The sequence below is a fragment of the Lithobates pipiens genome, unplaced genomic scaffold, assembly GCF_037356315.1.
Source record: "Lithobates pipiens isolate NorthernLeopardFrog02 unplaced genomic scaffold, aLitPip1_a1.2 Scaffold_22, whole genome shotgun sequence".
NCBI lineage: Eukaryota > Metazoa > Chordata > Amphibia > Anura > Ranidae > Lithobates > Lithobates pipiens.
This window is the reverse complement of record NW_027507784.1, coordinates 124,128,077-124,149,603: the sequence shown is the minus strand read 5'-3', so window position 1 is coordinate 124,149,603 and position 21,527 is coordinate 124,128,077. Positions and strand designations below refer to the sequence as shown.

The window sequence follows — 21,527 nt, the reverse complement described above, 5'->3', positions numbered from 1 at the left end:
TCCTGCCGCTGGTCTGATGATGGCGGGGTGCAAGGCAGCAGGCATCAAACAGGGAGGAGGAGGCCTGGGCAGCCGGGAAGAGTCCAGGAGGGAGTGAGAGAGAAGACGAGGCCTCACTGCTTCCCAGAGCCTGCACTCCTTCTCCAAGCTCCTGTCCCAGCTGTCACTGTTAGGGATGAGCTTCGTGTTCGAGTCGAACATACGTTCGACTCGAACATCGGCTGTTCGCCCGTTCGGCGAATTCTGAACATTATGGGCCGTTCGCGCCAAATTCATGTGGCGCTCACGGCCCACAATGCACTGCGTCATCGCAGTGCATTGCTGGCTCATGATTGGCCAAGCATGCACTGTGACCCCGCATGCTTGGCCAATCACAGCACCAGCAGCGAGGAGAGCCATGATTGGCCACAGGCAGGATGCCTGTGGCCAATCATAGCTCAGGCTGTGTAGTACACGCCCCACACTATATAAGGCCGCCAGCGCGGCGGCCTTGTGTAGTGTGTTGGCGTCTGAGGCAGTTAGTGGGTGTTCTGTGTACCTTCAACACAGTATACACGATCGTTATCGGCCGATTTTCGATCTTGCTCTTCTGTAGTGGTTGTTGTCTGCGTGCCCTGACCGCAGTATACACCACTATATTCACCTCACCTATATAGCTAGTGATCTATCTTTTATAATAGAGCTTGCAGTCAGTAGTGTTAGGAGCTTGTGCGTGCTGTCTGCGTGCTCTGTACCCAGTACACACTGCTATATCCACCTACATAGCTCTTCTCTATTTGAGCCATCTGCCATCTGCAGGAGTTATTGGAAGTTGTGTGTGCCTCCAGCACAGCACAGTATACATCTGTATATACCCCTTTATCTCCGGTGTTTTATAATAAAGGCATCTGCAGGAGTTAGTGGGTGTTTTGTGCCTCCAGCACAATATACACCTGTATCTACCCTTTATTGCTGTTCTCTAATAGAGCCATCTGCAGGGCTTAGTGGGTGTTGTGTGACTCCATTACAGTATACCCCTTTATCTCTGGTGTTCTATAATAAAGGCATCTGCCGGAGTTAGTGGGTGTTGTGTGCCTCCAACACAATATACACCTGTATCTACCCTTTATTGCTGTTCTCTAATAGAGCCATCTGCAGGGCTTAGTGGGTGTTGTGTGACTCCATTACAGTATACCCCTTTATCTCTGGTGTTCTATAATAAAGGCATCTGCAGGAGTTAGTGGGTGTTGTGTGCCTCCAGCACAATATACACCTGTATCTACCCTTTATTGTTGTTCTCTAATAGAGCCATCTGCAGGGCTTAGTGGGTGTTGTGTGACTCCATTACAGTATACCCCTTTATCTCTGGTGTTCTATAATAAAGGCATCTGCAGGAGTTAGTGGGTGTTGTGTGCCTCCAGCACAATATACACTACCCAACTGCTGTTTTACCCAACTCCCTTCAGGCCATTACCATGTCTGGAAGGCCAGCAAGGAGAGGCAGACAGGCGCGAGCCGATAAAAGAGGGCAAGCAGGCTCTGTGTCTAGAGACAACAGTGCTGGTCATGGACGCAGTGCATTGTCATCAGCGCGTGGCCATGGGACACGCTTGTCCTTCTTTTCGGCAGCTGGACATGTTGAACCGCAACATGCCAACGACTTGGTAGAGTGGATGACCAAGCCCTCTTCATCCTCCTCATCCTCTCTCACCCAGTCTCAGGGTACTACCAAAGCAGCTGCCAACGCATCGTCTTCCCTCGTCTCAATGTCATCATCAGTGACTCCTTCCCTAGACCCACCACGTCCTCCTGAGGAGTCTCCTGAACTCTTTGAGCACAGTGTTGGGTACATGCTCCAGGAGGATGCCCAGTGTTTTGTAGGCTCTGATGATGACACTCAGCTAGAGGAAGGCAGTAGCGTGAATGCAGAGAGAGGGGATGCTCAAGAAGGACAGCAATTTGGCAGTCATGTTCCACAAGCTGCAGCATATTGCCAGGTTTGCTACAGCGATGAAGAGGGAGGGGATGATGAGGGCACTGACTCCACGTGGGTGCCTGGTAGGAGAGAGGAGGAGGAGGAGGGGGAGGCACATGTCCAACGAGGCAGGATGCCCTCCGGGGGCCAGCTTAGGGGCAGCACACCGACTGAATCACACCGCAGAGCTCCGCTTGTGCAGGGCGCTGCCTCTGCGCGTTATTCTAAAAGTTCTTTGGTGTGGGCCTTTTTTGAGACGAGTGCATCAGATCACACCGCTGCTATTTGCAACATATGTCTCAAGCGTATCTCACGTGGCCAAAACATTAGCCGCTTGGGCACCACATGCTTGACCAGACATATGTTGACCTGCCATGCAGCTCGTTGGCAAGCGTACCTCAAAGACCCACACCAAAGAACAAAGTGGACCTCTCCTTGCTCCTCATCAGCTGGCATCTCCAACCCCACTAGACCTTCAGTCCTCTCTGAAACCTGCTCTGAGAGGAATGAAGGTGTAGAATTAGGTGTGTCACAGCTAAGTGCTTCCGGGCACTCTGCTAGCAGTACACCCACGTCCGATTATAGCAGGCAAATGTCCCTTACCCAGCTGCTGGACCGGCGAAAGAAGTTCACTCCCAGCCATCCATATGCCCAGCGGTTGAATGCTAGCTTGGCTAAATTGCTAGCACTTTAACTGCTGCCTTTTCAGTTGGTAGACTCGGCCCCCTTCCGTGAGTTTGTACAATGTGCGGTTCCTCAGTGGCAGGTCCCCAAACGCCACTTTTTCTCACGGAAGGCAATTCCGGGTCTCTACCGGCATGTGGAAGGCAATGTCCTTGCCTCGCTGGACAGGGCGGTCAGCGGTAAGGTGCATATTACTGCTGACTCATGGTCCAGTAGGCATGGACAGGGACGTTACCTGTCTTTCACGGCCCATTGGGTCACTCTTCTGGCAGCTGGGAAGGATGCAGGACAAGGTGCAGTACTGTTGGAGGTTGTTCCGCCACCACGCCTCCAAAATGCTACTATTGGTTGTGACACACCTCTCTCCTCCACCCCCTCCTCTTCTTCTTCCTCCATGGCCTCTTCCAGTGCTCTGTCCTCAGAACCAGCGGTGCTCCGTAGGCGTTCCAGGGGCTACGCAAGTACGCAGGCAAAACGATGCCATGCCGTGCTTGCGCTGGTTTGTTTGGGGGACAGGAGCCACACTGGGGCGGATGTTTTGTCAGCTCTGCAGGGGCAGGCCGAGAGGTGGTTGATGCCACGCCAGCTTAAGCCAGGAATGGTGGTTTGCGACAATGGCACCAACCTCCTCTCCGCCCTCCGACAGGGACAACTGACCCATGTGCCCTGTGTAGCTCACGTCCTTAACCTGGTGGTGCAGCGGTTCTTGGGCAGGTACCCGGGCTTACAGGATGTCCTGAAGCAGGCCAGGAAAGTCTGTGTGCATTTCCGCCAATCATTTAATGCCTGTGCTCGGCCGGCTGAGCTCCAAAAGGAGTTGAACCTGCCCAAGAACCGCCTTATATGTGACATGCCCACCAGGTGGAACTCAACGTTGGCCATGCTGCAGCGGCTGCACACGCAGCAGAGGGCCATCAATGAGTACCTGTGCGACTACGGCACCAGGACAGGGTCAGGGGAGCTCGGTTTTTTCTCACCACGCCAGTGGGGCATGATCAGGGATGCTTGCACTGTCCTGTCACCCTTTGAGGAGGCCACAAGGATGGTGAGCAGTGACAGTGCATGCATCAGTGACACTGTACCTCTAGTCCACCTCTTGGAGCATACGCTGCGTGGAATAATGGACAGGGCACTTGAGGCAGAACAGAGGCAGGAAGAGGAGGACTTCCTTGCCTCTCAAGGCCCCCTTTATCCAGACAGTGTTCCTGCTGTGCCACCCATCACACAGGAAGAGGATGAGGAGGAGGAAGAGGAGGAGGAGGATGATTGTGTCAGCATGGAGGTGGAGGCTGGCACTCAGCATCAGCAGAAGCAGTCTTGTAGGGATGATTTACAGTCCCAAGAATCACGTGGACTTGTACGTGGCTGGGAGGAGGTAGCTGCGGATCATGTTGTCCTTAGTGACCCAGAGGACTCCGGACCGAATGCCTCAGCTAACCTACGCTGCATGGCCTCCCCGATCCTGCAAAGCCTGCGGAAGGATACTCGTATTCTTTGGATCAAGGAGAGGGACCATTACTGGCTGGCCACTCTCCTTGATCCACGGTACAAGGGTAAGGTTGCTGACCTTATCTTGCCATCGCAGAGGGAGCAGAGGATGAGACATCTCCGGGAGGCCTTGCAGAAAGGTCTGTGCAACGCGTTCCCAGAGACTGGGAGGTTACAAACTCCTGGTCCTGGACAACGTGTTGCTGAGGCATCGGTCAGAAGGAGCGGTGGAGAAGGTGGCTGTCTGACTGATGCTTTCAGACAATTTTTTAGTCCGCAGCCCCAAGGTATGATCGGTTCCAGCAACCATCGCCAGCGTCTGATTTACATGGTGCAGGAATACCTAGGGGCAAGGTCAGACTTGGACACCTTTCCCACCGAAAATCCTCTGGCTTACTGGGTCTTGAGGATGGATCACTGGCCAGAGCTTGCACAGTATGCAATTGAGCTACTGGCCTGTCCTGCATCCAGCGTTCTTTCGGAACGCACCTTCAGTGCTGCTGGTGGCTTTGTTACCGATCACAGGGTGCGCCTGTCCACCGAATCAGTTGATCGACTGACCTTCATCAAGATGAATCAGTCTTGGATCACCCACAGCTACCAAGCACCTGAAGCTGATGTAACCGAATAATTTTTTTTGAAATATCACATCCCTTCAAGACTGCCTATGCTGATGCTGAGTGACTGTCCTGTTATGTTGATTGTCTATCCTCTTCCTCTTCCCCTGATATGTTGGAAGAACATTTCTGGTTCTGGGTGATGCCATTAGCCCAATTTTTCTGCCCCTGTTTAACAGGGGCGTTTAATTACAATTTTTGATGCAATGCTTTGCAGCAGGGCTAATTCCTGCAATAAAACAAGAGTATATGGGAGAGGTTGCAGTGTGGTGGCACCAGCACCAGTGCCTAAGGCCCAATTTTTCTGCCCCTGTTTAACAGGGGCGTTTAATTAAAATTTTTGATGCAATGCTTTGCAGCAGGGCTAATTCCTGCAATAAAACTAGAGTATATGGGAGAGGTTGCAGTGTCGTGGCACCAGCACCAGTGCCTAAGGCCCAATTTTTCTGCTCCTGTTTAACAGGGGTGTTTAATTACAATTTTTGATGCAATGCTTTGCAGCAGGGCTAATTCCTGCAATAAAACTAGAGTATATGGGAGAGGTTGCAGTGTCGTGGCACCAGCACCAGTGCCTAAGGCCCAATTTTTCTGCTCCTGTTTAACAGGGGTGTTTAATTACAATTTTTGATGGAATGCTTTGCAGCAGGGCTAATTCCTGCAATAAAACTAGAGTATATGGGAGAGGTTGCAGTGTCGTGGCACCAGCACCAGTGCCTAAAACCCAATTTTTCTGCCCCTGTTTAACAGGGACATGTAATTACAATTCTTGATATAATATTTCACAGGAAGGCCCGTTCCTGTGCCCACCCAGAGTAACTGTGAGGACTTATAGTGTTGTGACACCAGCACCACAACCACCAAAGGTCAATTTTTCTACCACTGTTCAACAATGGCATGTAATTACAATTCTTGATATAATCGTTCACAGCAGGGCGCTCCAGCGCCCACCAAGAGTCACTTTGAGGGCTTACAATGTTGTGGCAAAACCAACACCTTGTTCCGCCATTTCTGCAGAGCATATAGGGCAGGCCCCTACTTTCAAACATCCAACTTACAAACATCTCCTACTTGCAAACTGAAGGAGACAACAGCAAGTGAGATGAAAAAAGATGTACGACAAAACAAATTATACAGGGGTGATAACCCTTCCCTATGTTTTCCAAAAAGCTTAAAAATAGTTTTTTTGACTGGAGCTACACTTTAAAAATGTACCAGTTGAAAATTACAAACAGATTCAACTTAACACAACAAACCTATACAGTCCCTGTCTTGTTTGCACCGCCTGTATACTGCTGTTCTGAGTATATAGGCCCTGGGGGCCACACGCATTTCCTTTATTTAATATGGGTACTGGGTTCCCCTTAATATGCGTACAAGACCCAAAGGGGCTGGTAATGGGCAGGGAGGGCTACCCATGCCATTTTTCTCAATGTTTTTCAACCATATTGCAGGAACCAGATATAACATTAAAACCGCAAGCAGTTTTAAATGATGTTATTTCCATTTAATGTCATTTTGTGCAGGGACTGTTCTAAACACGGGAAACACGTGGCACTTCACAGGCATACTACAGACACCCCCCATGCACCATATTTAAAAGAATATTTCACTTTTTTTTTTACTTTAATCGTCACTAAAAACAGTGCTCCCGCCAAAACGGCCATTTTTAAAAACATTTTAGGCATTGACCCATGTCCCCAAACCCTTTTTAGGACAGTATCTTGCATATTAGCCGTTAAAATTAGCACTTTTAATTTCGAACGTTCGAGTCTCATAGACTTTAACGGGGTACTAAAGTTTGTACGAATTTGGGGTCCGTTTGAAAGTTCTGGTGCGATCCGAACCAGGGGGTGTTCGGCTCATCCCTAGTCACTGTCATGTAACAGGAAACAAACAGGCTGACCGAGGATGTTCAGTAGGTGAATCACACAGCCTACCCACACAGACAGGGACTGGAACAGTAGGGACTGCAGGCAGGGCTAGGGGGTCCCTCTTTCCCACCCACTCTCTCTCTTTCACCCCCTCTCATCCACCCTCTCTCTCTCACACTCCCTCACCCTCTCTCATCCACCCCCTCTCTCTCTGGGGACCTTGATGTATGGGAGGCTCTCTGGGGACCCTGATGTATGGGAGGCACTCTGGGGACCCTGATGTATGCGGGGGCTCTCTGGGGACCCTGATGTATGCGGGGGCTCTCTGGGGACCCTTATGTATGGGGGGCTCTCTGGGGACCCTGATGTATGGGAGGGCTCTCTGGGGACCCTGATGTATGAGGACGCTCTCTGGGGACCCTGATGTAAGGAAGATGCTCTCTGGGGACCCTGATGTAAGGAAGGGGCTCACTGGAGAGTCTGATGTAAGGGGGGCTCTCTGGGGACCCTGATGTAAGGGGGATCCGCACTCAGATATGTAACAATATAGATAATATATATATATATATATACATATTGTGGCAGCACGCAGGTAAAGTCACCTGGTTGTATCCAGGATGGGAAATATGTGTGCCCTAGATTCAGGCTTTATGCAGACTTTTACAATTAGAGGGGAAGAGTTAATGAGCCCAGCTGAAGTAAGTGGGCTCATTAAGATCTCTACAAAAAACCCCAGCATGCTTAGGGAGATGCTCCATCCTGGAACCAGTTTTGTGTTGTATAGACTGGGGAGTGTGACACCTGTTCTGTGCAGTGAGTTAACGCCTGTGTGGCAAACCTCTACAACAGAGACAGGGACTGGTGCAGCACAAGGCTGCACTCAGTTGTTAGACAGGGAATCTAAGTGTGTAGTTAGAGGTCAAGCTGACCAGGATTTATTTTCATGTTTTATTTTTGTTTGGCTGTTATATGTATCACTGCATGGAGCATAAATAAACCGCATCTTTTGTTTTTTTGCACCTACAACGCTGTCTGCTGTGCCTGATTTTGTGTTGTGAACCCATCCAGGGGGTCACACACACCCGCTGCCGAGCTAACCCCTCACAGTTGGTGGAGAATTTTGGCAGTTTTTTTCAATTTTTTTTAAAGGCCAGCATGGAGGAGATACTGAGACAGCTGGCTCTAGCAAATGCAAATCAGCAGCAAACAAATGCGGCTTTACAAAAGAGCCTTGCAGCCCAGCAGAAAGCTCACCTGCAGAGTCTGGAAGCTCAGCAACAAGCACAGCAGCAATCTGAAGCCCGCTTTATAGACCTGTTGCAGAAGCAAGAGCAGAGTTTTCAACAGAAAATAGAGACATTAATACAGCAACGTCCGCAGACCAATGAAGCAAGTGGTTACAATAATACCGCATCCTTTGGTGTGAGCCGTTTACTGACAAAAATGACTGGAGAGGATGATCCGGAGGTGTTTTTGACCACATTTGAAAGGACTGCTGAAAGGGAAAAGTGGCCTAAGGAGCAATGGGCTGGACTGGTGGCCCCTCTGTTAACTGGGGAATCGCAGAAAGCTTATTATGACCTAGAGCCTGACCAAGCAAAAGACTATGTGGTGCTAAAAACAGAAATATTGGCACGGCTGGGTGTCACCTTGGCCGTCCGGGCTCAGCGTGTGCATAATTGGACTTTTCAGGTTGGAAAACCCCCCAGGTCTCAAATGTATGATCTCATTCACCTGAGCAGGAAGTGGCTGCAGCCAGAGACTTTGACCGCACCAAACATTGTGGAACGTGTTGTTATGGATCGTTTCCTGAGAGCTCTTCCTACTGCCATCCAAAAATGGGTAAGCCATGGAGACCCAGAAAATGCAGATAAACTTGTGGATCTGGTTGAGAGGTACTTGGCTACAGAGAACCTGACCACCTCTTCCAGGGACTCATGGACTTTCCACCCTAAGACCAGATCATCCCCAGTGGCGGGTAAGATGACTCCAAGGAGTGAGGGTGGAGAGAGTGAGAGGGTGGGAGTTCTACCTAAGGTCTGGCGGGAGCAGCCCAGGAAGCCCATGCTGCAAGAGACAGTGAAAAAGATTATTTGCTACCGCTGCCGGCAAGAGGGACATATTGCAGCCAATTGCCCCGTTGTGGATGAGCCTATGCAATGTGACTTTATAAGGGAGAGACGTCAGTCGCTGTTTGCGACAGTTGCATGCACTGCCATTCGGGGACCTGAGAAACATTTATGTAAAATGTGTATTAATGGTAGAAATGTTGATGTGTTGCTGGATTCAGGTAGCCTGGTAACATTGATAAAAGCTGAATTAGTTACTACAGAGGTCTCTGGGAAGAACAGGGTGGCTGTTATTTGTGTGCATGGGGACACCCGAGAGTATCCTGTAACTTCAGTGTTTTTTGAGACCCCCAAAGGTAACCTCTCTCATCAGGTGGGGTTAGTGTCTCACTTACCACATGATGCTATTGTGGGAAGGGATTTTCCAAAATTCTGGGAACTCTGGGATTGTCCTGAGCCCCCCACTGGTGCCCCTATAAACCAGGAAGATGACCAGAATTCCTCTGGGAGTGGTGAGGACTCTCCTGAATTTCCCTTGTCGGTATTGGCGGGGGAAACTCGAGAAACTGGGGAGGAGCCAACATCCTCAGATGAAAACATGCCGTCTGTGGAGTTTTCGGATCTTGAGGTTCACAGGGAAAATTTTGCCACAGAACAGTTAAAAGACCCCACCCTAATAAAGGCACGGGAAAATGTGGTGAAAATAGATGGCGAGTTAGTGAACCCAGATAAGACTTGCCCTTATCCTTACTTCACTATGGAAAGGGACCTGCTGTATCGAGTGGCTCAAAGGGCAGAAGAAACCATTGAGCAACTTGTAGTGCCCAAACCTTACAGGAAGTTGGTGTTAGAATTGGCTCATGGGCACATTCTGGGAGGTCATCTGGGGACAGAGAAAACCAGAGAGAGGGTATTGCAGAGATCCTATTGGCCTGGGGTCATGAAGGAAATAGAAAATTATTGTTCCTCCTGCCCTGTGTGTCAGAAGTCGGCACCTATGCCACATTTCCGTAACCCGCTGGTACCTCTTCCTATCATTGAGGTCCCCTTTGAAAGGATCGCAATGGATTTGGTAGGTCCGATAATGAAGTCCGCCAGGGGGCATCAGTACATTTTGGTTATATTGGACTATGCCACCCGTTATCCGGAAGCAATTCCTCTCCGAAATACCTTGGCCAAAACCATAGCCAAAGAGCTATCTCTTGTTTTTAGCCGCGTGGGTATTTGTAAGGAACTGCTTACGGACCAAGGTACACCCTTTATGTCCAGGGTTATGAAAGAATTATGCAAGTTGTACAAAGTGACGCAATTGCGTACATCTGTGTATCACCCCCAAACAGATGGGTTGGTTGAAAGATTCAACAAAACCCTTAAACAAATGTTAAAGAAGGTGGTGGATAGAGATGGAAAGAATTGGGACTGTCTAATACCCTATCTAATGTTTGCCATTAGGGAGGTACTCCAATCCTCTACGGGTTTCTCACCCTTCGAGTTGCTCTATGGGAGACACCCAAGAGGGCTGCTGGATATCGCCAAGGAAACTTGGGAAAATGAGAGTTCTCCTCACAGGAGTGTGATTGAGCATGTAGCCCTGATGCAAGATAGAATTGCACAGGTAATGCCAATTGTAAAGGAACATTTAACCCAAGCGCAGTTAGCACAGCAGAGAGTGTACAACCGTGGGGCCAAGACCCGTACTTTTTCCCCGGGGGATAGGGTCTTGGTGCTAGTCCCTACGGTTGAAAGCAAATTTCTGGCCAAATGGCAAGGTCCATATGAAGTAATTGAAAAAATTAGTGAGGTGAACTACAGGGTTAGACAGCCAGGAAGGCGAAAGCCGGAGCAGATCTATCACGTCAATCTGCTGAAAGCCTGGAGGGATAGGGAATCCCTAGTCGCAGAGACTTTGTCACAAGTACAGCCTGATTGCTTAGTTCCTGAGGTTGGAATAGCAGACACCTTATCGAAACCCCAACAACAGGAGGTTAAAGAGTTTGTACTTCGTAACAAAGAGATTTTCTCTGAGCTTCCGGGACAAACATCTGGCGTAGAGCATGACATTATCACCCCGCCAGGAGAAAGGGTAAAACTAAAACCTTATAGAATACCAGAGGCCCGACGGGACGTAATACGTGGGGAGGTTCAAAGGATGTTGGAATTGGGTGTGATAGAGGAGTACCAGAGTGACTGGTCCAGTCCTATCGTACTAGTGCCCAAACCTGATGGGAGCTGGCGGTTTTGTAACGATTTTCGACAATTAAATAAAGTTACAAAATTTGACACCTACCCCATGCCGCGCATAGATGAGTTGATTGACCGGCTGGGAACAGCCCGATATATGACAACTCTTGATCTCACCAAAGGGTATTGGCAAATTCCCCTGGCCGAGTCGGCCAAGGAGAAAACTGCGTTTGTAACCCCAGATGGGGCATTCCAATATAAGAGAATGCCGTTTGGGTTACAGAATGCACCGGCAACATTCCAGCGGAAAATGGATACGATTCTGAGGCCCCATCAGAAATATGCTGCAGCTTACCTGGATGATGTGATTATCCATAGCACAGACTGGGTCTCACATTTGCCAAAAGTACAAGCAGTCCTAGACTCTATCCGGGAAGCTGGGTTTACGGCCAATCCAAAGAAGTGTACCATTGGACAGGAGGAGGCCAAATATCTTGGGTACACTATTGGGAGGGGGGTGATAAAACCCCAAGTCAATAAAGTCGAGGCCATACAGAGTTGGCCACGTCCCAACAGCAAGAAACAGGTACGAGCCTTTCTGGGAATCGCTGGCTATTATCGACGATTCATTCCCCATTTTCCTTTTCAGGCTGTGCCCCTCACCAACCTGACAAAAGGGAAAGAGTCTGTCATGGTTAAATGGTCCCCAGAGGCTGAATAAGCATTTCAGTCCTTAAAAACAGCCTTATGTAGCCAGCCAGTGTTGTACTCACCAGACTTCTCTAAGGACTTTGTTGTACAAACTGATGCATCAGACGTTGGGTTAGGAGCAGTGTTATCCCAGGTCTGGAACGGGGAAGAGCACCCAGTCATTTACCTCAGCAGGAAGTTGAAGTCCCATGAGGTAAATTACGCCACGATTGAGAAGGAATGTTTAGCAGTGAAGTGGGCTCTAGATTCCCTTCGGTACTATCTGCTAGGTAGGCACTTTGACCTGGTGACTGATCACGCTCCTTTAAAGTGGATGGCTCAGAACAAGGAGACCAATAGAAGGGTAAATAGGTGGTTCCTGGCCCTACAAGAATTCAACTTTACAGTTAAGCATCGCCCTGGTGTTAAAATGGGGAATGTGGATGCTTTCTGCGTGTCTGAATGCTTGTGTTACAACCCCAAGGTTGAAACAAGAGGGGGGGGTATGTGGCAGCACGCAGGTAAAGTCACCTGGTTGTATCCAGGATGGGAAATATGTGTGCCCTAGATTCAGGCTTTATGCAGACTTTTACAATTAGAGGGGAAGAGTTAATGAGCCCAGCTGAAGTAAGTGGGCTCATTAAGACCTCTACAAAAAACCCCAGCATGCTTAGGGAGATGCTCCATCCTGGAACCAGTTTTGTGTTGTATAGACTGGGGAGTGTGACACCTGTTCTGTGCGGTGAGTTAACGCCTGTGTGGCAAACCTCTACAACAGAGACAGGGACTGGTGCAGCACAAGGCTGCACTCAGTTGTTAGACAGGGAATCTAAGTGTGTAGTTAGAGGTCAAGCTGACCAGGATTTATTTTCATGTTTTATTTTTGTTTGGCTGTTATATGTATCACTGCATGGAGCATAAATAAACCGCATCTTTTGTTTTTTTGCACCTACAACGCTGTCTGCTGTGCCTGATTTTGTGTTGTGAACCCATCCAGGGGGTCACACACACCCGCTTTTGTAGACCAAGCAATGCCCCTGCTTCCTGCCCAGACCAATTTTCAGCTTTCAGTGTTCTCACAATTTGAATGAAAATTACTCAGTCATGCTACACTGTATCCAAACAAAATTCTTATAACTTTTTTTTTCTCACAGGTATTTAACCACTTGCCTACTGGGTACTTAAACCCCCTTCCATGCCCAGACCAATTTTCAGCTTTCCGCGTTATCACACTTTGAATGAGCTGGGCACTGATGAGGCAGCACAGATGGGCACTGATGGCACACATGGGCACTGATGAGGTGGCACAGATGGGCACTGATTGATGGCACAGATGTGCACTGATGAGGTGGCACAGATGGGCACTGATGACACAGATGTGCACTGATGAGGCGGCACAGATGGGCAGTGATAGCACAGATGGGCACTGTGACACTGGCACTGTGTCACTGATTGGGTACTGTTTGGGCACTGGTGTTGGCACTGTATACCCTGGTGTATAGTAGAATCACTCACTAATAGTGATGGACGAACTTCCGACGGGACGTTTCGCGAACGCGAAACGCGAACGGACACAAACGTTCGCGAAAACGACCGTTCGCCGCGGGCTCCATTGACTTCAATGGGAGGCGAATTTCGCAAACCTTTAGGTCGAATTTGCGGCCACGGGGTAATTATTAGGGGGTAGCACGTAGTCCCACCACCTGGACAATAGCATAATACATGTATGAGGTGAATTTGGGATCGATAACTACAAGCATTTTTTTTTTATTTGGGAAATTGTTCTGACAATTCAGGACTATGGAGCTAATGAAGGCAATGGAGGAGAGGGAAGGTCAGGGACCAGGGTAGGCAAACAAGAGGGTGCAGGAGATACAGAGCACTGACAGCAGCACCGTAATACAGAGCACTGACATCAGCACCGTGACATACAGCGCTGACAGCAGCTCCGTGACATACAGCGCTGACAGCAGCTCCGTGACATACAGCGCTGACAGCAGCTCCGTGACATACAGCGCTGACAGCAGCTCCGTGACATACAGCGCTGACAGCAGCTCCGTGACATACAGCGCTGACAGCAGCACCGTGACATACAGCGCTGACAGCAGCTCCGTGACATACAGCGCTGACAGCAGCTCCGTGACATACAGCGCTGACAGCAGCTCCGTGACATACAGCACTGACAGCAGCTCCGTGACATACAGCGCTGACAGCAGCTCCGTGACATACAGCGCTGACAGCAGCACCGTGACATACAGCGCTGACAGCAGCTCCGTGACATACAGCGCTGACAGCAGCTCCGTGACATACAGCGCTGACAGCAGCTCCGTGACATACAGCACTGACAGCAGCTCCGTGACATACAGCGCTGACAGCAGCTCCGTGACATACAGCGCTGACAGCAGCACCGTGACATACAGCGCTGACAGCAGCTCCGTGACATACAGCGCTGACAGCAGCTCCGTGACATACAGCGCTGACAGCAGCTCCGTGACATACAGCGCTGACAGCAGCTCCGTGACATACAGCGCTGACAGCAGCTCCGTGACATACAGCGCTGACAGCAGCTCCGTGACATACAGCGCTGACAGCAGCTCCGTGACATACAGCGCTGACAGCAGCACCGTAAGCAGCCCCAGGAGGAAGTCAGCACAGCACAGGGATGGTGTGATCCCCTCATAATAAGAACCCCCAGGAGGAAGTCAGCACAGCACAGGGATGGTGGGAGCCCCTCATAATAAGAACACCCAGGAGGAAGTCAGCACAGCACAGGGATGGTGGGAACCCCTCATAATAAGCAGCCCCAGTAGAAATATGACACCGCTCAACCTCTTCAAAGAGGAGGGTAGGGGCATATAGTACGGTGTGCTTTTTTGGGTCAGGGAAGTGAGCCAAATGAATTAAGAAGGTCTGTGTGCTTGATTCCAAAAATTGTTTATAGACATATACATGGTCTACTGATCACATGTGTTGAATTCCTCCGAGATCCATGCCTCATTCATTTTTAGAAATGTGAGGTAGTTAACACTGTCGTGAGCTAGGCGAGTACGCTTATCGGTCACAATCCCCCCTGCTGCGCTGAACGTCCTTTCGGACAGGACACTGGATGAGGGGCAAGCCAACAGTTCGATTGCAAATTGGGCAAGCTCTGGCCAGAGGTCAAGCCTGCCCACCCAGTAGTCTAGGGGTTCATCACTCCTCAGAGCGTCCACATCGGCCGTTAACCCAATGTAGTCGGACACCTGACGGTCTAGGCGTTCCCTGATGCTGGATCCGGATGACACCTGTCGATGGGTCGGCTGAAAGAATGACCTCATATCCGAAGTCACCAACACATCTTCAAACCGGCCTCTTCTTGCAGGCGCTGTTGGATTGGTACCCGCAAATCCTTCTCTGGGAGTGGGAATTGCTCCTCTGCCAGCGCACGCAAAAGCAGAATGCAGCATTTCTCGAAGCAAGGCCTGGAAGTGCTGCATTCTGACAGCCCTCTGCGACGGCGGTAACATTTCCGCCATTTTGTGTTTGTACCGGGGATCTAAGTACGTTGCCACCCAGTACTGGTCCTTGACCCTCATGCTTTTTATACGGGGGTCCCTATTAAAACACTGGAGCATGAAGGCCCCCATTTGCACTCAAGCGGAAGGTATGTGGTGGTGGTGGTGTTGTTGGTGGTAGTGTCTTTGGGGGTGCACATAGCAGAGAGTGAAGAAGAGGGTGCAGATCGAGAGGATGAGGAGGGTGCAGAAGAATAAGGCTGAGTGAGCCACTCAACCAAGTCTGGTGCGTCCTTTAAAGTAATTGAACGCACCTTCTGCAACTTCCCACTTTGGCTCAAGGCTGTTGCTCCTGCCCTACCCCTACCACCCCTGCGGAAGGGCCTGCCTCTTCCTCTGCCTGTCATTTTTTAAATCACCCTGTGACAAAACTCTTAGTCCCTATACCGCTGAAGGACTGCTGCAGTATAGGGCAGCGGTCAGCAGTAGTGCACGTCAACCCTATGTATTGTGGACCGATAGCGGTCCTTACAGAACAGCAGACTGTACTGCACTCAGGCCTATGTACCGTAGCACCCTATACCAAGTTACCAGTCCTTATAAGAACTTTTGTGGACCAAGCAGGTTGTGTGTTAGTGTTTAGCAGACTGTGCGTCAGTCCCTATACCGCTGAAGGACTGCTGCAGTATAGGGCAGCGGTCAGCAGTAGTGCACGTCAACCCTATGTATTGTGGACCGATAGCGGTCCTTACAGAACAGCAGACTGTAACGCACTCAGGCCTATGTACCGTAGCACCCTATACCAAGTTACCAGTCCTTATAAGAACTTTTGTGGACCAAGCAGGTTGTGTATTAGTGTTTAGCAGACTGTGCGTCAGTCCCTATACCGCTGAAGGACTGCTGCAGTATAGGGCAGCGGTCAGCAGTAGTGCACGGCAACCCTATGTATTGTGGACCGATAGCAGTCCTTACAGAACAGCAGACTGTACTGCACTCAGGCCTATGTACCGTAGCACCCTATACCAAGTTACCAGTCCTTATAAGAACTTTTGTGGACCAAGCAGGTTGTGTGTTAGTGTTTAGCAGACTGTGCGTCAGTCCCTATACCGCTGAAGGACTGCTGCAGTATAGGGCAGCGGTCAGCAGTAGTGCACGTCAACCCTATGTATTGTGGACCGATAGCGGTCCTTACAGAACAGCAGACTGTAACGCACTCAGGCCTATGTACCGTAGCACCCTATACCAAGTTACCAGTCCTTATAAGAACTTTTGTGGACCAAGCAGGTTGTGTATTAGTGTTTAGCAGACTGTGCGTCAGTCCCTATACCGCTGAAGGACTGCTGCAGTATAGGGCAGCGGTCAGCAGTAGTGCACGGCAACCCTATGTATTGTGGACCGATAGCGGTCCTTACAGAACAGCAGACTGTACCGCACCCAAGCCTATGTACCGTAGCACCCTAGACAGACCAAGTTACCAGTCCTGATAAAGAGCTTTGTGGAACAAGTGAGTTGTGAATGATTAGCAGACTGCAGCAGAAGGGCAGCAGTCAAGTATAATATTCTTTCTATATTTGGAAGAAAGAATATTATACGTGTACAAGCCTATTACCGTACCACTGATACCAGTCCTGAAAAGAACCTTTGTGGAACTAATAGTAACAGCAAGTCTTTAAAATTATCCTCACTGCCTGACACACTGCTTCCTGCCTGTCCCTATACAAATTGGCAAAAAAGAGTAGGCTGGAACGATTAGCTGGAACAGCTCTTTTGTGGACCTGATAGTAACAGCTAATGATGATGATGATGATGATGATGATGAAGAAAGACTAATCTGGCTGAGCTGTCCCTAAAATAGCAGCATACAGCGCTCTGTCCCTTTATCTAAACTGACAAAAGAAACTCAGGCTGCTGACCTAACACCTATACCAGTCCTGAAAAGAACTTTTGTGTACCAAATAGCTAGCGTTTTCTCTGTCCCTACTCCACACAGGATCCTTTCCCTACAGTGACAGAAGAAAGAATGTAAAATGGCCACCGGATCGGGTGTATTTATAGGTTAGGGGGAATGTCCAAGTGTCCATGAGCTGTCATGTCTCAATTGGTTGTCCTGTAACACATGATAAACGTGTCACGAAAGGTTAAAGTTCTTGTATACATTAAACACGTAAGTCCGCCGGGGCGAACGACGGAAAAAGGCGTTCGAACCCGCGGACGGCGAAAGTCGGAAATTCGCCGCGAAACGACCGCCGGGCGAAACGTTCGTCCATCACTACTCACTAATCAGCACAGGTAGCTCTCCCTCCTCACACTCACACTCTGTGTTAGGAGGGACAGCTGTCAATGAGAGATAATATCATAGATTTACATTTGAGATCATTTCTCACTGGACACGCCAATGGGTGTTATGATTGCCATGATCTGTGATTGGCTGTGTCCCTTGGACACAGCCATTACAAATTTTCCCCAATGTGTGCTCGTGAGGGTGCGTAGGAAGCACTGAAAGGGGACAAGAGGGGACTACGTCATGACAGTGCCCCGGCAAAGTAGATCCGCTCTTTAGCCGTCATTCAGCTATAGCATGGATATGAGGAAGTTAATCGCCGCTGATTTTTTTATTTTTTGTGATATAAGCGAAAGAAGACTCAAAATTTTGAAAAAAAAACACTTTTTTTTTAGTTTCTATTGTAAAATTTTGCAAATACATAATTTTTCTTCAAAAATTTGGGCCAAAATATATACTGCTACCGAGACAGAAGTACACTTAATATCAAACATGTTTAATAAAAAAAATAGTAAAAGGTAAACAGAGCAACGTGGTCAAATCATAGCCAGTAACCAAAACGGATAGTCAGACAAGCCAGGATGTCAGGGAGCCAAAGATCAGCGTACTTCAGACAGGCCAGGAAATCAGGAAACAGTGGAACAGCAAGCAGGATCAGAAACCAGAAGGGACGTCAACCCCCCCCCCCCCCCGTGGCTTGGTTTACCCTTTGTCGCTCTTGGAGGATAAGACCATGGAGAAGTATGTTGCAGACGCACTTTATCAAGGTTTCATCTGCACATCCTTGTCCCCTGCTAGTGCTGGTTTCTTCTTCGTGAAAAAGAAGAGTGGTGAACTGAGACCTTGTATTAATTATAGGGGTCTCAATTGTTTCACAATTAAGAATGCCTATTCTGTTGAGTACGGAGTTATTTGATCACCTCAAGGGAGCAACCCTGTGAGTTTACGTCCTCTACAGAGTTTCCTGGGCTTTGCCAACTATTATCGGAAGTTTATTCAGAACTTCTCATCTCTGGTCAAGCCCTTGACTGATATGACCAGAAAAGATGGTAACCCACATAGGAGTCCGTTAAGGCCTTTGAGAGTCTCAAGGCTGCCTTTGTTTCTACTCCTGTGTTGGCACATCTTGATCCTACGTTACCTTTTATTATAGTTTTATAGTTACATAGTAAGGTTGAATAAAGACACCAGTCCATCCAGTTCAACTTGAGTGTGGGTGCGTGTCTACAATTGTCCGTATCCTTGTATATTGTGTCTCAATTATCCTTGAGGTTGATGCTTCTGAGACTGGAGTTGGCCCCCTTCTGTCTCAACGTCCTACCTCTGAGAGCGCTATGCATCTTTGTGGCTACTTTTCCAAGAAATTGTCATCTGCATTGTCACGGCACTTGTATATTTTTCTTGTGACTCGGTGGAGTAGTTTTATGTGTGCTTAAGCATCAGGCTCTAATAAATCTTTAGTTGAAACCATATCACACGATTTGGTGCACTTTTGTTTTTTCATGGTGATACGTCGTTTAGAGGTTTGCTGTGAGTAGCCATGTGAATCCAAAGATTGTGAAACATCTGAAAGATCAGGACAATCTCTGGCATCCAGACATCTGGGTAACTATGGTGGGATCTGAGATACAATTCGTGCAGTTTGACCTCCCCTATCAGGGGGGTCACTGGGGATCTTGAAAGTCTCCATCTTTAAGTGGTGTTTAGAGGTGATGGGTCCACGTGGTCAAATACAATCTGATTAAGCAATCAAGCTTCAGCTATCTTTACACACACATTGGACAATATTCTTTTGTTTTTGCAATATATATGGACACTTGAATATATAATTTTTCATATATAAATTTTCATATTTTTTTAAACACTTGATTTATTCTTAATAGTATTTGTGCATTTATTTTTTACAGGTTTTTTGGCACTTTTTGCACTTTAATTGTTCAATAGTCTCAGTAATATTTATTGGTTAAGTGCTGCACTTTTTTTCTTTTATTTTTATTGTGCCCAGTATCTTGATTATGGTGTTCAGCTGCTGATTTCTTTATTGGTTTTTGCCAAGCACGGATTTTTTTCTATTTATTTGACACCTTGTTAAGACAATTTTCCTCCACATCCAAGTTGGAGTCGATTCTGGTTCCTGTGATTCCTCCTGATCGTATTCTGGCTACGGGTCGCACCAGTCTCACTTCTCCTTTGGGTGACAAAATTCTTGCTGCTCAAGTCCATGCTCCTCCCGAGAAACCTTGTGACTGTTGCTTTGTCCCAGAGAGTCTTCGTACTGGCGTGCTCCAGACTTACCATTCTCCCAAAGCTGCTGGCCACCCTGGGAAGAATCAACTCTTTTGGACCATGTCAGAAACCATGAAATCAGGCCGAGACAGAAGTACAGTTAGATCATACTTGTTTAATAATAAAAGTAAATAGAACAAAACGTTGTCAAAACAGAAGCAGAGTTCAGGAACCGGAACGGATAGTCAGACAAGTTAAATGTGAGGGAAACATAGATGCACATATACTGTGTGAAAAAAAATTGCAACATCCACCATTTTAATGTGCTTTCAAAAAATATATAATGTTTGGGGGTTCAAAGTAATTTTCTTGCAAAAAAAAAAATGTTTTTTTCATGTAAACATAAAGTGTCAGAAAGGGCTTTGTCTTCAAGTGGTTAGAAGAGTGGGTGATGTGTGACATAAGCTTCTAAATGCTGTGCATAAAATGCCAGGACCGTTTAACACCCCCCCCCCCCCCCATGACCTCTTTTTGGAAAGTAGACACCTCACTAAATCACTAAATGATCTATTGCTCAAACATGCCATGGGCATATGTAAAATGACACCCCAAAAACATTCTGCTGCTTCTCCTGAGTATGGGGATACTGGGCAGTGATTGGTTTTTAGGGTCCTATACACGGGTAAGTGCCAAAAATTCTCACACATGTGGTATCTCTGTATTCAGGAGAAGCAGCAGAGTGTATTTTGGGGGGTAATTCCACATATAACCATGGCATGTTTGAGCAATATATAATTTAGTGACAACTTTGTGCAAAAAATAATAATAATTTCATTTTCCTGCAACTTGTGGCAAAATATAAAATATTCCATGGACTCAACATGCCTCCCAGCAAATAGCTTGGGGTGTCTACATTCCAAAATGGGGTCATTTGGGGGGGGGGGGGGGGGTTGTGCTATCTTGCCATTTTATGGCCTACAAAACTGTGAGGAAGTGAGGAGTGAAATCAAAAATTTAAGCCCTCAGAATGCCTGAAGGCAGTGCTTGGTTTTCGGGGTCCTGTACACGGCTAGACTACCAAAAAGTCTCACACATGTGGTATTCACCTACTCAGGAGAAGCAGCAGAATGTATTTTGGGTGTAATTCCACATATAACCATGGCATGTTTGAGAAATATGTCATTTAGTGACAACTTTGTGTAATTATTTTTTTTGTCATTTTTCAATCACTTGTGACAAAAAAATAAAATATTCAATGGGTTCAACAAGATTCTCAGCAATTTCCTTGGGGTGTCTACTTTCCAAAATGTGGTAATTTGGGGGGAGTTGTACTGCCCTGGTATTTTAGCACCTCAAGAAAATGTACCCTAGTTTATAGACACTATAAATTTTGCCTAAACCAATATATGCTTATGCACATTTTTTACCAAAGACATGTGGCCGAATACATTTTGGCCTAAATTTATGACTAAAATTTGTTTTTTTCTTTCAATTTTTCGTATAACAAAAAGTAGAAATGTATTTTTTTCAATTTTCAGTCTTTTTCCGTTTCTAACGCAAAAAATAAAAATGCCAGAGGCAATCAAATACCATCAAAAGAAAGCTCTATTTGTGGAGGAAAAAAAAGACGCAAATTTAGTTTGGTTTCAACATTGCATGACCACGCAGTTAATGAAGCGCAGTGGCAAATTGTAAAAAGTGCTCTGGTCATTGAGCAGCCTAATCTTCCAAGGGGCTGAAGTGGTTAAATGGCTTATTACACAGTAAATACACAGTATACACAGTAAATACCTGCAAGGACATGGTGCTTCAAGACCCTTTACATGTTTTCAATTCTCCTCTTACCACCTGTTGTAGAGAGTCTGGTGCTTAAAAGTTGAATAGCTCAAGCTGACATTAAGGGTCCATTCACACCATACACGTTGACACATTTTTTTCAATGAATGTCAATTCAAGGACCTGTAAAAATTAG

The 21,527-nt window shown here is 47.6% G+C and overlaps 1 protein-coding gene across 3 annotated transcripts in view; it reads right to left on the bottom strand.

Annotated features, from left to right (window-relative positions):
• LOC143924139 (UDP-glucuronosyltransferase 1A1-like) overlaps nucleotides 1-21,527 on the bottom strand; it is a 253,643-nt gene that overhangs the window by 181,390 nt on the left and 50,726 nt on the right. The gene's annotated exons all lie outside the window — the stretch shown is intronic.